The sequence below is a fragment of the Netta rufina genome, assembly GCF_964035555.1.
Source record: "Netta rufina genome assembly, chromosome: 9".
NCBI lineage: Eukaryota > Metazoa > Chordata > Aves > Anseriformes > Anatidae > Netta > Netta rufina.
The window spans coordinates 16,233,232-16,245,422 of record NC_140132.1 but is presented as its reverse complement, the minus strand read 5'-3'; the positions used below and the strand labels follow the sequence as shown (position 1 = coordinate 16,245,422).

Below are 12,191 nucleotides of genomic sequence, written 5' to 3'. Positions count from 1 at the left end.
TCTATTTCTTCTTTGCTTTAAGAAAAACAGTACAACACAAAACCCTGTTCCTTCCAAAACACCACAACGTGGTCTAAAAATCACGCACAAGTTCTGTTACTTGAGGTAGGAGGTAAATGAGTTTTCTTGAGGAATAAATTGCCAGGAGACCCCTAGGTACTGCCCAGAGCTCCAGTGCTCCCTGCTGCTCTATGGCAATGTGTGGATTTGCTGGGAAGTGTTCGAGCAAGTTTTTTGAGGATTTTTCTTAATGCTGGCAGATACTGTTTAATGCTCATAATTTTAATGTAATGCCCGTTATCAGTTGTGCCATCCCCTGTGCTTTGTGGATTTGGGAACCTAGCAGCCCTCTGCCTTCTGCTGGGTTTTTGCCTTCTTCCCAACTGTGCAACTGATGGTCTGGCCTCAAAGCGTAATGCTTACCTGCTGATTGAAGGTGTCTCCTCCACCTCTACCTCCCCGACTTCCTTGTTGCCTGCCCCCTGTAAGATGTGCTTCGGAGATGCTGGGTGTGGGTTACAAGCTCCTGAGAAAATCTGTGGGTAAATAATTAACGCGGTGTAACACTGAGCTCCCCTCCCCGAGGCTGGCCGGTGACAGTGAGTGTTCTCCTTTGTAGCTTGTTGTCCTTGTCCTGAAGAGTGGATCTCCTTGATTGGGTTCAGTTTCTTTCTTTCTTTTTTTTTTTTTTTTTTTTCTTCTTTTACCTCCTCTTTGTGAGAGTAAATAATGCACAAACTGCAAACGAGAGGTGGAATTGCAGACGAGGAGCTGACCTATAAATCTTTGATCTGGTTACATCCTGGCTCAGTGGAGGAAACAGCTTCTTGCTTGAGAGAAAGTAAAATGAGTCCTTTTGGCTTGATCGGGTGCCAGGACAAACCCAGCCTGTGCAAAAAGCTGCACGTGGCTGGGGTCTGGTTTTGGGGTCTGGTTTTCTCCCTCTAGGAGATCTTCAGAAGCCACCTGAACGTGGTCCTTGGCAGCCTGCTCTGGGTGTCCCTCCCGAGCCGGAGGGTTGGGCAGGATGGTCTCCAGAGGTGCCTTCCAGTCTGGTTCTCTGAGTTCCTCATGGGAATTAAAGTGGTCCTTAGGGTAACGAAGAAGCTCAGGGCAAGGTTGTTGCTGGGAAGAGCTGTGTTGAGGTTGGCAGAGGCAATGTGGCCTCCCCAGCACTCGGGGCAGTAGGTACGGGTTAGGCTGTGGTGACTGAGATTATCCCACTTTATCTATCTATCTATCTATCTATCTATCTATCTATCTATCTATCTATCTATCTATCTATCTATTTATTTTTGCTATTTGACCCAAAGGCCTTTATGGAACAGCAAACAGTCCCAGCTCCTGCATGCACTTCTCTGTTGTGTGCGAGTGTCAGCCCCCATGCCCTATACGGACCAGGGACACTGCCGGACACCTCCAGCTGGTTTGGATGTCACCCCAAAGTGCCTCTGCTCTGGCTGGTTTAAAACAAAAGCTATTTTATGGCCTGGGGAAACATCTCTGTAGAAATTCTCCTAGGAATCTCATAAAACAGATACCTTTGAGGGACAGAGGAAGATTTTTCTAGGGTGAGCTGAGAACTCACAAAATCCAATATTTCTGTTGTCAGCTCTGTCTTGGATTCTCTTGTAATTTTGGGCTCTTTCAATGCTTCCCAGAAGGCCTGTGTCTGTTGCTGTGATTTGGTGGAGTTCAAGTGGAAATGTGTAAAATGCAAGGGTCACAGTAGCAGAACCAATAGTCTCAGGTGAATTGATTCTTGGAGATTGGGAAAAACAAAAGAGACCAACCCCCAGCTCCCAGGTGTTTCTGTGCCTCGGCTTCCCCTTCTGGTAGCTGGTGCTCTGGAAGCCTCCTCCTGGCCATTGTGCTCAGCCTCGATCAGGTGCATACCACGGCAGTGAGGCTGTGGAAGGAAAGACCTGCTGCTGGTGAGACCAAGAGGAAGAAAATGGGAAATACCCAATGTGAGCGCAAGTAAGAAGCGGAACCCAAAAAGTCCTTTGATCTCGAGCTTCTGTGGTTTTCTCTCAGTTTGCTTGCTCACGCTCCTTGGAGGATTTCTGGAGGAGCTCCAGAGCTCAGCCCAGCGTCTCCCCTGGTGAAAGGCACCTTCAGACCTACCGGGGCACAGCCCCAGTGGGGCTGTGTGCGTGGGGAGAGCCGTGGCCGTGGGGCAGGCAGCTTATCTGGCCGCATGAACCAGTTCCTAAAGCGATGTAGGTGAAGCATGGCCAGGCAGGCTGTTTCCTCTACCGAGTGGTATTTGCTGCATTGTAAAGCTGGAATGGTTCCTAGAAAGCATTAGGATACAAATAATATTAACCAGAACTGAGACAGAACAGCCAGTCGCTCAGAAATGAGAGAAATACTTTACGGTGAGAACAGGGCAGGAGGAGTGAGGCTGCCTGTTTGCTACTGCTTAATTCCTGGAGAGCTGCAGCAAAGCCTGGTCCAGCAGGACAGGGCACGAACGAGGTGCTGGGAGCATGTCCACGTGGGACTGGGAGCATGGGGCTGTAGGTAGTGGTGCTGAGGTGGTGAGGACCCCGAGATGCTGGGCTGGGCACTCAGTCCCTCTGATTCACCGCATCCACCTGTCAGCTGGGACTGCTCCATCCCTGGGAGGCTCAACAAGAGCATTTCTCGGTAAGTTGTAGCAGGATCCTGCGAGATGCCCTGCTAATCAAGTGCCAAATGCCACTTCTGTGTTTATTTTATTGAGATATTTACCTGGATGGTAACACCTCCTCCCCTTCCCTACAATATAAAACGTGCTCGCTCGCTCACATGAGCGCTCGTGAGGCCAAAAGGGCGGTCAACCCTCTTAATCTGTGCTGTCACGGAATAAATAACCTACTGGGCTAAATCCCTGCAAGCTTGTCCTAATCTCACCTCGTCCTCATCTGCATTCACACGCACGATTGCGTGCTGTCAGCAGGACGTAACGTGCTCCCTTCTCTCACAGCTTAAATGAATAAATCCTGAAAATTGCATAGTGGCGGGGAGCTTGGGCACGTGCTTCAGGCGAGCAAAGCACTGTTTGAAAGGACAGCACTGGCTTCAGAGAAAAGAAATGCATTCCCTTTTATTCCCTTTTATCTAAATTTCATGCTATAATTTGGGGAAACCATGTGTTTCGGTTTTGTTTCATGTTGAATGGACTTATACTATCATTTCTGTGTTTCAAAGTTGTCAGTTTGTCCAATGGTCTGAGCAAATCTTTCCCTCAGCAGCCAGCCAGGAGAGAGGAACTACTGAAAAACAGTGGGGTGTGCGTTTTTTGTTTTCTGCTTTTTTTTTTTTTTTTACAATGCACAAACACAGAATGCTTGATGAGAAACCCTGATGCTTGCCCCACTAAGCTGCTGTGTCAGGCAGCTCCATTGATCCTGGAGCTGGAGAGCAATGGGGAAAAGCAGTTTAAAAAGGCCAGCGTGGGTTTCAGTCGGACACCAGTCCCAGAGAAGTCTTACATGTACTGGGAGTGGGTGGTTTGCTGTCCTGGCCCTTTCTTGCTGCATGGCAAAGGGCTTGATTTTGAGACCAAATTGACTTGTGGTGCTAGTGCAGTGGGCACAGAATCCAGAACTTGCTCAGGAACCTGCATCTTGGGCTCTTAGGGGAACCTGGAGGTTCCCTGTGCCTGTTTAGCAACAAGAGGACGGCTTGAGCCAGGAATGGCTTCTGGGTGTGAAGACTGGGGGGCTTGTAGGGCCCAGGGGGGTGTTTGGGAAAACGGACCCTCCTAACTCCTTCTCTGTAAGCTGGTGTGAGGGTTTATGGGCCATCTGCAGAGATTTCCCATTGTATTTGCATTGCTTGGCATCTGAAAGAAAGCCAGGGGTTTCAGGAGGTAAACATAAACCAGTGCAGTGCTGGACAGAGCTGGGTGTTGTTCAGCTGGGGCTTCCCCAAGCGGAGGAAGGTTGCGTGGAGCCATCGGGCTGGTGGAGTCCAAAGCCTGGACGCAGCACAGGGTAACTTACTGCCCAGTGTTTCTTCCCCCGTGCTAACTTCAGCACTGAAGAGCTCGTTGATCCCTTTTCGGGGTGCTTTGGGAGCAATGATTAACCCTGGGGAAGGGCTGATGCATCGCTCTCCTGGGTGAGCACCCCACAAGCTATAGGGGCAGCGAGACCCCGGTGCAGGCATAGGGGAACGGGGAAGGGCGAAGCCCTCAGACCTAGAGGGGTTGGGCTCTGCCCCGGGCTAAGCAGAATAATCATTAGTGTCAACATCTGGCCCATCAATTCTTCCATTAGAAGCACAGTTCTTTGTGGGATTTTAATATCTTGGCTATTTCGGATCACACTGAGAAACAGCATGCCCCCGCGCAGGCACTCAGCGTGGATGCTGTAGTTGTTTGCAAAACCGACGTATATAATAATAATTTATTGCACTGCGATGAGAATGGGGAAAAGCAGGCCCCTACGTGGTAGGAGCTCTTTTGTATGAGGCGAGCTGCCGGAGCGATGTGCTTGCAATTAACTGCAACGGCAAGAGAGTAGCTGCTGAGGGGAGGCATTGGGCAAAGGGGTTTTGGGGAGGTTCAAACTGTACATTGGAAAACCAGAGCTCCTTGATGATAGGGCTGGTTCAGACGCCTTTCAGTCACTGCTGTAGTCCTACAGCCCCCCTTGTAGGGCTGAACCATGCTTTCTGCTGGTTTCTGCATCCTTCCTTACTCTTAGCCCTGCAGAAGAGACCAGCAGAAAGTCCTCCCAGCGCCGTGCATCACTCACCAAGTCTGAAATCTAGAGCTGACCCTTCATAAAGCCCCTGTCCCAAACGAGGCGTTTCTAAACCTCAGGCTGGGTACGTAAAGCTCGGGCTGAAACATTTCCATCCCTCGGTAGGCACAGAAGTAAGGCAGTCTGATCTGCAGCTGGGCTGAGGAGCCAGAGCTTTCCTGAGGGCACGAGCTGCACGTGCGTGCGTGAGTGTGCGTGGGTGTGTGTATGCAGCATCCCTTCAAAACAGGATCTGATTTAAGAGAGTATTTCTGTACAGGAAAGCACATAAGTATATGCTTAAGTCCCACGGAAGTCAAAGCAACTTAAGCACGTGTTAAAGTTAATCGTGTAATTAAGCGATTTTCTGAGTTGGCCTGGATCTGAGATTGTACGTGAGGCTCCCTCGAGCTGAGGTCCCCAGCCCCGTTTTGTAGTTCCATCCCAAGGCAGGAGGTGCTGATTTATTTATTTTTAATCCCGTCTTTAAAAACGCCTGTTTTGGCCTTAGTGCTTTGCGTGCTATTGGGAAAGATGATGCGAAAAGTTAGAGCGCTCCGAGCAGCGGCGTCCTTTTGAAATGACTAAGAGAATTTGCACCATTCATTTCAGGAGGGCTCAGCATAGCGAGTCGAAGGCAGAAACAAGGATGTTTCACCGAAGGATACTGTTGGAGTTAAAATGCCGTCTGGTGTGATGAGAATGACAGCCTGCTTGAAATTGGTGTGGTGTAATGTGCTACTATAGATTGCTTTCCTTTAATGCCTTTTTTTTTTTCCCCTTTCCTGAAGTCTTTCTGCAATGAGTGGGATGCTTGCAGCATGGATCTGAATGTGATATTGTGGAACAAGAATAATAAGCAGGTGCACTGTATCATATTTAAGTGGAAAGCTACTGCCTCGGAGGGAGAAGTAATGCGGTTACTGCTGCGTCTTTTTCCCACAGAACCATTGTTCCCCAAGCACTTACGGGTTTCCCTGTGTGCGAGGCTTATTTAAGTACATTCCCATGCAGGTGGATGGGACGTTTTGCTTCTGAATTGATTTTTGGTGGAGCTTTTTGCGCTTGCAGCCAGTGCTAATACGTAAGTTCTCCCTAGCAAGACTAACATTTTGTCTGGAAATAACAGGATGATTCGATGAACGCTCGAGTGTCGCTAATGAAAAAGGGTGGGAGAGGAAATTGCATTTAATAAGGAGTTTAAGTGACAATTTTCTTGCAGAATGCCACCGCGGTTTAATTTTCCCGGCGAAGAGAAAACCAGAGGTGCTCAGGAGGCAGACGCAGTGCAGCTGGGTGCCTAACCTCGGTGCCTAACCCCGTCCCCGTGCTCCTGCGAGTCGGAGCTTCCTGACGGCCGGCAGCGTCCCTTGCTGTCCGTGGGGAGCCCCGCAGACGCCGTCCTCGTGGTGTTTCAGCCCTTGTTTGCAGAGCGCTCTCTGGGCTTGTGTTTCGTGTCCCCGCTCGGCCTGGCCGGGAGTGAACCCTCGTCTTGACCTGCCGCATCCTCTGGTAGGAAAGCTGCCAAGCGACTTCCAGCTGAAAACACAGTTTGTTAGGAAAGGGAACGAGTTACTTTTTGGCTTGCCTTGTGGACCTCTGGCCTCCAGACCAGGCAGATCCTCTTTCTAGTCCTCACAGTAGTAAATCCTCCCTTGCCAAGAGCGGCGGTGACGTTAGGTGCTTTTCTGATCATATTCCCTCGCCAGTGTTGGCCCAAACAAGACCTTGCAGCTTCAGGTCGCTCTGAGGAAGGTGTTTGCTCGTGTAGAGGTGCCTGGTGACCCCCTTTCCCGAGGAACATCCTTGGCTAATGACTCAAGCCCATGTTAAGTGGCACTTGGACAGGAGAAGGACACAACTCGGGGTTTTCCTCGCCCAGAGGTACCAGCCCTGAGGTGCTGCCTGGGACTGCCAGGTCTCTGAGAAGCACCAAATCACAGGTCCCCTTAGCTCCTCCTGGCCAGCGCACCCAGAAGTGGGAAAGGAAAACAAAGCTTGAGGTTTCACCGTAGAAGGGCTGTTGGTTTGCCATTTAGTGAAGAAAAGAGTTGGGTAGCTGGGGGGCACGCATTTGTGCGATGGGCTGGAAGATGGGGGCAGAGCTGAGTGCTTTCCTTGGCTGTGGTGCTTTATCTGTTTGACAACCCCGTACTGCTATAGGTGCCCGAGTCTCTTTCCCTGGAAATGCAGTAATAGTTTATTGTAGGCGCGTTATGACATCTGTATTGAATGTTTTCTTCCATTGTTTAGGTACAAAGTTTTACGTCCTTGGAGGGATCGATATATTCACTTGTTTAACCTCGTAAATTGTACTAACACTATCAAGCCAGTTCTGGAGCTGTTTAAGATCACGAGGGCCACTGGTCGCAGTGTTGGTTTCCACCCTGAGCTATAACTGGTAATTTCACTGGATCACCTTCCTCCTCAGCGTGTCAGCAGCACCTCAGCGTTAATGGAGAAAACAAGCTCATGCGTTCAGGGGTCCCCGTGTCAGAGGAGATGAGGGAGGGGTGGGTTTGGACTGAATAAATTTGGGGGAGAAATGAGGAATATATGTGTATGGTCCATGCTGATTTTGCTCAGATGTTTGTTGGTGCAGTTTCTAAGGGAAGGCAGCGCTGAGTGTAATTCTTCCCCTGGTGCTGACGGTGCAGGTCCTTGAGGGAAGGAGCAGCTCTGGTGCCATCCCTTGCATTGATCCCCACCAGTCTGTGCAGGGTTGGACATCGCTTACATCCACCAGTCTGTGATGTAAGGAGTTGATGAATCCTGGGGCAAGAGAGGAAATCTTTCTCAAGGCAATTTCTCGGTGTAAGAAGGAGATTGTAGCATCTGTTTTGTAAGGGCAGGATCTGAATCATCCAAGTGCAAATGCCTGTGCAGCACATCTTGGCCGTTTCTAGATGAGACACGCCATGGGCTCCACCTCCTGTTCACGGGTAGCTGGGTGGCACCCTGATATTTCTGCCTCTGGCACGGGGTACCAATGGTCTGATGGAAAGCGTGGCCGATTGCAGTAGTCTGAAACTTTCCTGGGACTAGCTGAGCCGTGTGGGGGCCAATTATTGCTCATCCTTGCTCCCTTTTCCAGCCCACCACAAGCTCTCCTCCCTCAGCAGAGCTCTTGAGCTTTCATGCCAGCCCTGCCACGTGCCCTGTTCAGGGCACAGCTTCCAACTTCATCTCTTGGGTTGCGTGTGGGGGTCATCGTTGATGGTTTTTCTTTTTCCTGTGTAGTTTCTTGTCCCGTTTTTCCCGTTTGCAAAGTGGGGATGCTGCAGGGAGGTGGTGCACCACCACAGCTCAGCGGTGCAACAACTGCGTGCGCTCCCAGCCCCTGCTGCAAGCGTGAGGCAAAGCGCTTCAGCTGAAACCACCGGGAAGTCAATTCACCCCAATTTGCTAAGCCACAGTGACTTTTGGTTGCAGTCACCTTGGTATTTAGAAAGTGCTCTGGTGTCTGAGAAGGAAAGTGTGTCGTGGGGTTTATTAGTTTTAGTTTAAATGCTTTCAAAGCGCTGGAGACTTCTGCTGGGAAAAAGAAAGGAGGTTTTGGGTTTCTTACGCTATCACACCAGCCCTGGACGTGGTGCAGACAGCTGTGTGGTTGCTGGGGACTTGCCACCTTAGCTGTGATATTTTTGCAGACACGGCTTTAAGTGCAATTCTATTGAAGCACTTTGTAGCCCTACAGGGAAGGGAATTTTAAAGGGTTTGCACAGCCCGGCTTAGAGCTTCTGAACTTAACTGGTGTAAAATGTTCTTGGCATGCTTTTGAGAACAGCTGCCCAGGCACATGCATTGTCATATAACCGATCCTCTCTGTTCGGTTCAAGCATCATCATCCTTCATTACAGCAGCAAAACCTCACCTGAATTTACCGTTCTGCCTCCAGAAGCAACGCAGAGGCTGTGTGCCATCCCACAGTCATGGTGCTGGGGGGGGGGAGCTCTGAATTCATCAGTGCCCACCCTGTGCACTGCGTGGTGTCTGCTGTCACCTCTACTCAGTGCCTGGTTTGTCAGCAAGTGCCACTTCTGCAGGGATCCAGCAGGGACCCCTTCTCTGCACACCCAAGCGACCTCCTCAGGCTCTGCAGGAGTGCAGGGGTGCCCAGGGGGTTGCCACATTTCTCTCTTCTTTGCTTTTCCATGCAAAGCAGACTCTTTAGCACTTTCTAGTGTTGAAAATCAAAAGCAACGACAATAAAAGAGGTAAAAGAAATCCTGAACTCCTGGGCAACTGGGTGACAAACCTGTGAGGGCAGGCAGGAGAAGCACTGTTGAGGGAAAGCACGTGTGAGCCTCCTGTGTGAGGTTTTTGGTCCATAAGGAACTTGTGGTCTTCAGTAGCTTCGCACTGTATGTTGGTGATTTCACTGGAAACATCGCCCTTGGTTTTATTCTGTCCTGATGGAGACGAAAGGTGTCAAAGTAAAACCATGGCAGTTTTGGTGGTAATGACAACAAAAAATGGTAAAACAAAGGATAAATGATCATCTCTTCCTTGCTGCCTTTGGTCCTCCTGCTTCTGTGCCCACCATAACCAGAGGGGAGCAGCAGGTCCTGCTGTGCGTCTTGAGGTGCAGGGAGGTCTCTTTCTCATGAATTTATTGCTTTTAATTTACAAAAAGCTGAGATGTGAGCCTCCTTTCTCTCCAGTGTTGACCAAGCCCTTAAAGGCATTGACTCGCATATGAAGACACAGCAAACTGAGGCTTCCCTGCTCTGGGCTGGCGTAGGAGGAAAGGATTTTCTCTCCCATTTAGCAATATTTCCCATCAGCTTTGAATGACAAGTGAAGAAATACAGGTGTTCGATCACTTGCGGTTTTGGGGTCACCCTTAAATAAATAGGTGAAAGTAGCAACTAGTGACAAACTGAGGGAAGGCTAATTCGTCCTTTTCCTAGCACAACTTCCCACTGGCTTCGTATTCTGTTCGCTTCAAGATGCTTAAGCCTGCTTTTTCCCCACTCTCAACTCCCGGTTGTTTAAAACCAAGCCGACACAGGCAGCCTTGTCACAGCTTTACCCTGGATCTGCTCCAAACGACAGCAGCCGAGCCCCTCACTTCAGAGCAAGAGGGGACAAATCCTCGGCTGCTGGAGATCAGCATTGCATCAACTCTGAGACAAGTCTGTCCGAGGAGATGCTTAAACGCTTGCTGCTCCGGCAGCGCTGGTGGCTCCTGAGAAGTTGCAGGCACGTTTGGCACCGCCTGCGAGACCTTTCCCTTTCTGCCTTTAACCCCGCAGCATTTGGACAGTGGGAGCGCCGTGCCAGCGGGGTGCCTGCCTGGGGGCAGGAGGTGACATCCTGCAGGGATGGGTGGCAGTGGCTCGTGGTGGCCTCGCAGGGCACCGCCGGGTGGCTGCCCAAAGGGGGAAGGGGGCTGCGGGGCAGCGGGGGAGGAAGCCTTCACTCTTGCTCCTCGCGGCACGCAACTTTGTTTTGCTAATCGTTCCAGCCCACAGGAATTTCGTGTTTTGCTGATTTTTGGTGCTGGTGGTTCTTTTTCTTTCCATCTCTCTTTTTTTTTTTTTCTTTCTTTTCTTTTAATTGTTGGAGCTGGTTTTAATCCCTGACCATAATAAAGCCGCACTGTTAACACAAGCAGCGGGGTAGCTGGAATCACAGCTGTACTACAAGCTCTGCTTTTAATTTCAGGCTGTTATTAATGAGGCTAGAAACCTTCCCCTCCCCCAGAGGAGCTTCAGCCGTGTGTCTTCATCCCAGAGCCTCCACTGGGTGCTTCTGAGCATCCTTGGCTCCATTTGAATACAGCGGGCTGCAGGTAAACCATTATGGATTTTGATGTAATGAATCCATGAGCAGCAGAACTGGGTGAAGAGGTTCCTGGCTGCTGCCCAGTCCCTTCCCCGGTGCAGGCAACTCAGCACGGGACAGATATTTTGGATGGTGAGGGTGTCCTGCCCTCTAAATGTGTTTGGAGAGGGACTGAAAGCGCTGGGATCATCCTCTTCAAAGCACAGAGTGAGAAGTTTGTAAGCAGAGGTGTGGGAAGGCAGCCTTGGTCGGTCTGTGCTCCTTGTCCCGACACGCAGGCGTGTGATAGTCAAAACGGAAAGATGAGAATTTTGAAACGAGTGAGAAAAACAAAACAAACAACAACAAACCCAAACCAAGCAGCTCCCTCACCTAACCTTTAATTTTCTGTGGGGCTTTTTGAGGCCGGTGATGTAAGATCCAAAGGTGGCCTGGATGCTTTTGTGCACGTAAAGAATAACTTCAGTGCTAATGACCAAAAGAAGAAAATAAAATTGGAAAGAATATTGAACCTCCTGCCTCAGGACTTAGTCAGTCTTGTATCTTTTGGGCACTGGAATAAGACAGCATTTGTTCTGCACACCTGCCTGGTAGGGAGGTTTTGCATCATCCTTCAAGGCATCGAGAACCAGCCAGGATCAAAGACGAGACACGGTGGGGGAAATGGGCCAAGCTGCTGATTTCTTCAAGGTTTTCCCATCTTCTTCCTTGCCAGTTCTGGCGTGGCATCGCTGGGCCCAGCATGGCCCCGTCTCTGCAGTTGTTGTCACTGCTTTCCTCTGCAGGGTTAAATGAGAGCTCTTCTGATTCTGACATGTGCTGAGAAATGGGAGTTGGTGCAGACTCTTCCTGGGTATTTGGGACCCAAGATTTCCTGCCTTCGGAGGTGGAGTGGCTCTGTCTTTGCCTTTCTGCTTCTGCAAAATCCTGAGTGCCCCCAGGAATAGGCGGTTGATTACCGAGGAAGCAGCAATGGCAAGAAGGTTTTATTTTTTTACACTGTAATATTTTAATTGCATCCTGGATGCGGAAATCCCAGTCTGTTGCTGAAGCTGCTGCAATGGACTTTAACTTGGAGGTTGTCAGGACTTGAGAAAAACTCCCAGCAATTTGCATCTCTAATGCACAGCCCCACGCTCCTGTTTCCAAGCCGTGTGCGTTACAGAGGACGAGTTTCTCTGTGCTGAGGTCACGTAACCCTCCCAGCCCCAGCTGCGTGTGCCGAAGGCCAGGCTGCCTTTTATTTCCAGCACAGATACAACTGAAGCGCTGCTAGCCTGGGAACCAGCCCTTTAGGATTGTAGCCACAATAGTTCCTAGCTTTTAAGTCAGCACCCCCCTTCCCAACAATATAATTAAGAAAATTACTGCTCGTGCATGTGCACATGTGCATGCATCTTCACAGGGAACCCGTGCTAGGCTGGTGTGGTTCAGCTTTCCTCCTCTTTGTGTCCTGCGTGTCAGCAGCGTGATGTTTGAGGCTGACAGCCCGCCGTGTGTGCACTAGCCTTTTTCCTCGATGGATCGATGGGGTTTCCAGTAAAGACAAACAAAGTCGGAAGTGGGGAGGCGTTGAGCACGCAGCGCTGCCCCCTCCCAGCCCAGCCGGCTGTGCTCAGCTCCTTATAGGGCAAAAAAAAGGAACAGGAAAAGGGAGCGCAGCGT

General features: G+C 50.2%; 1 protein-coding gene across 11 annotated transcripts in view; it reads left to right on the top strand.

Annotated features, from left to right (window-relative positions):
• LPP (LIM domain containing preferred translocation partner in lipoma) overlaps positions 1-12,191 on the top strand; it is a 317,139-nt gene that overhangs the window by 42,739 nt on the left and 262,209 nt on the right. The window contains exon 1 of one of the 11 annotated variants that reach the window (XM_084292037.1): positions 6,487-6,620. The exons of the other annotated variants lie outside the window; for them this stretch is intronic. The gene's annotated coding sequence lies outside the window, so the exon portion shown is untranslated. Of the gene's footprint in view, positions 1-6,486; positions 6,621-12,191 lie in introns of those variants that run through there. 11 annotated transcript variants of the gene reach the window in all.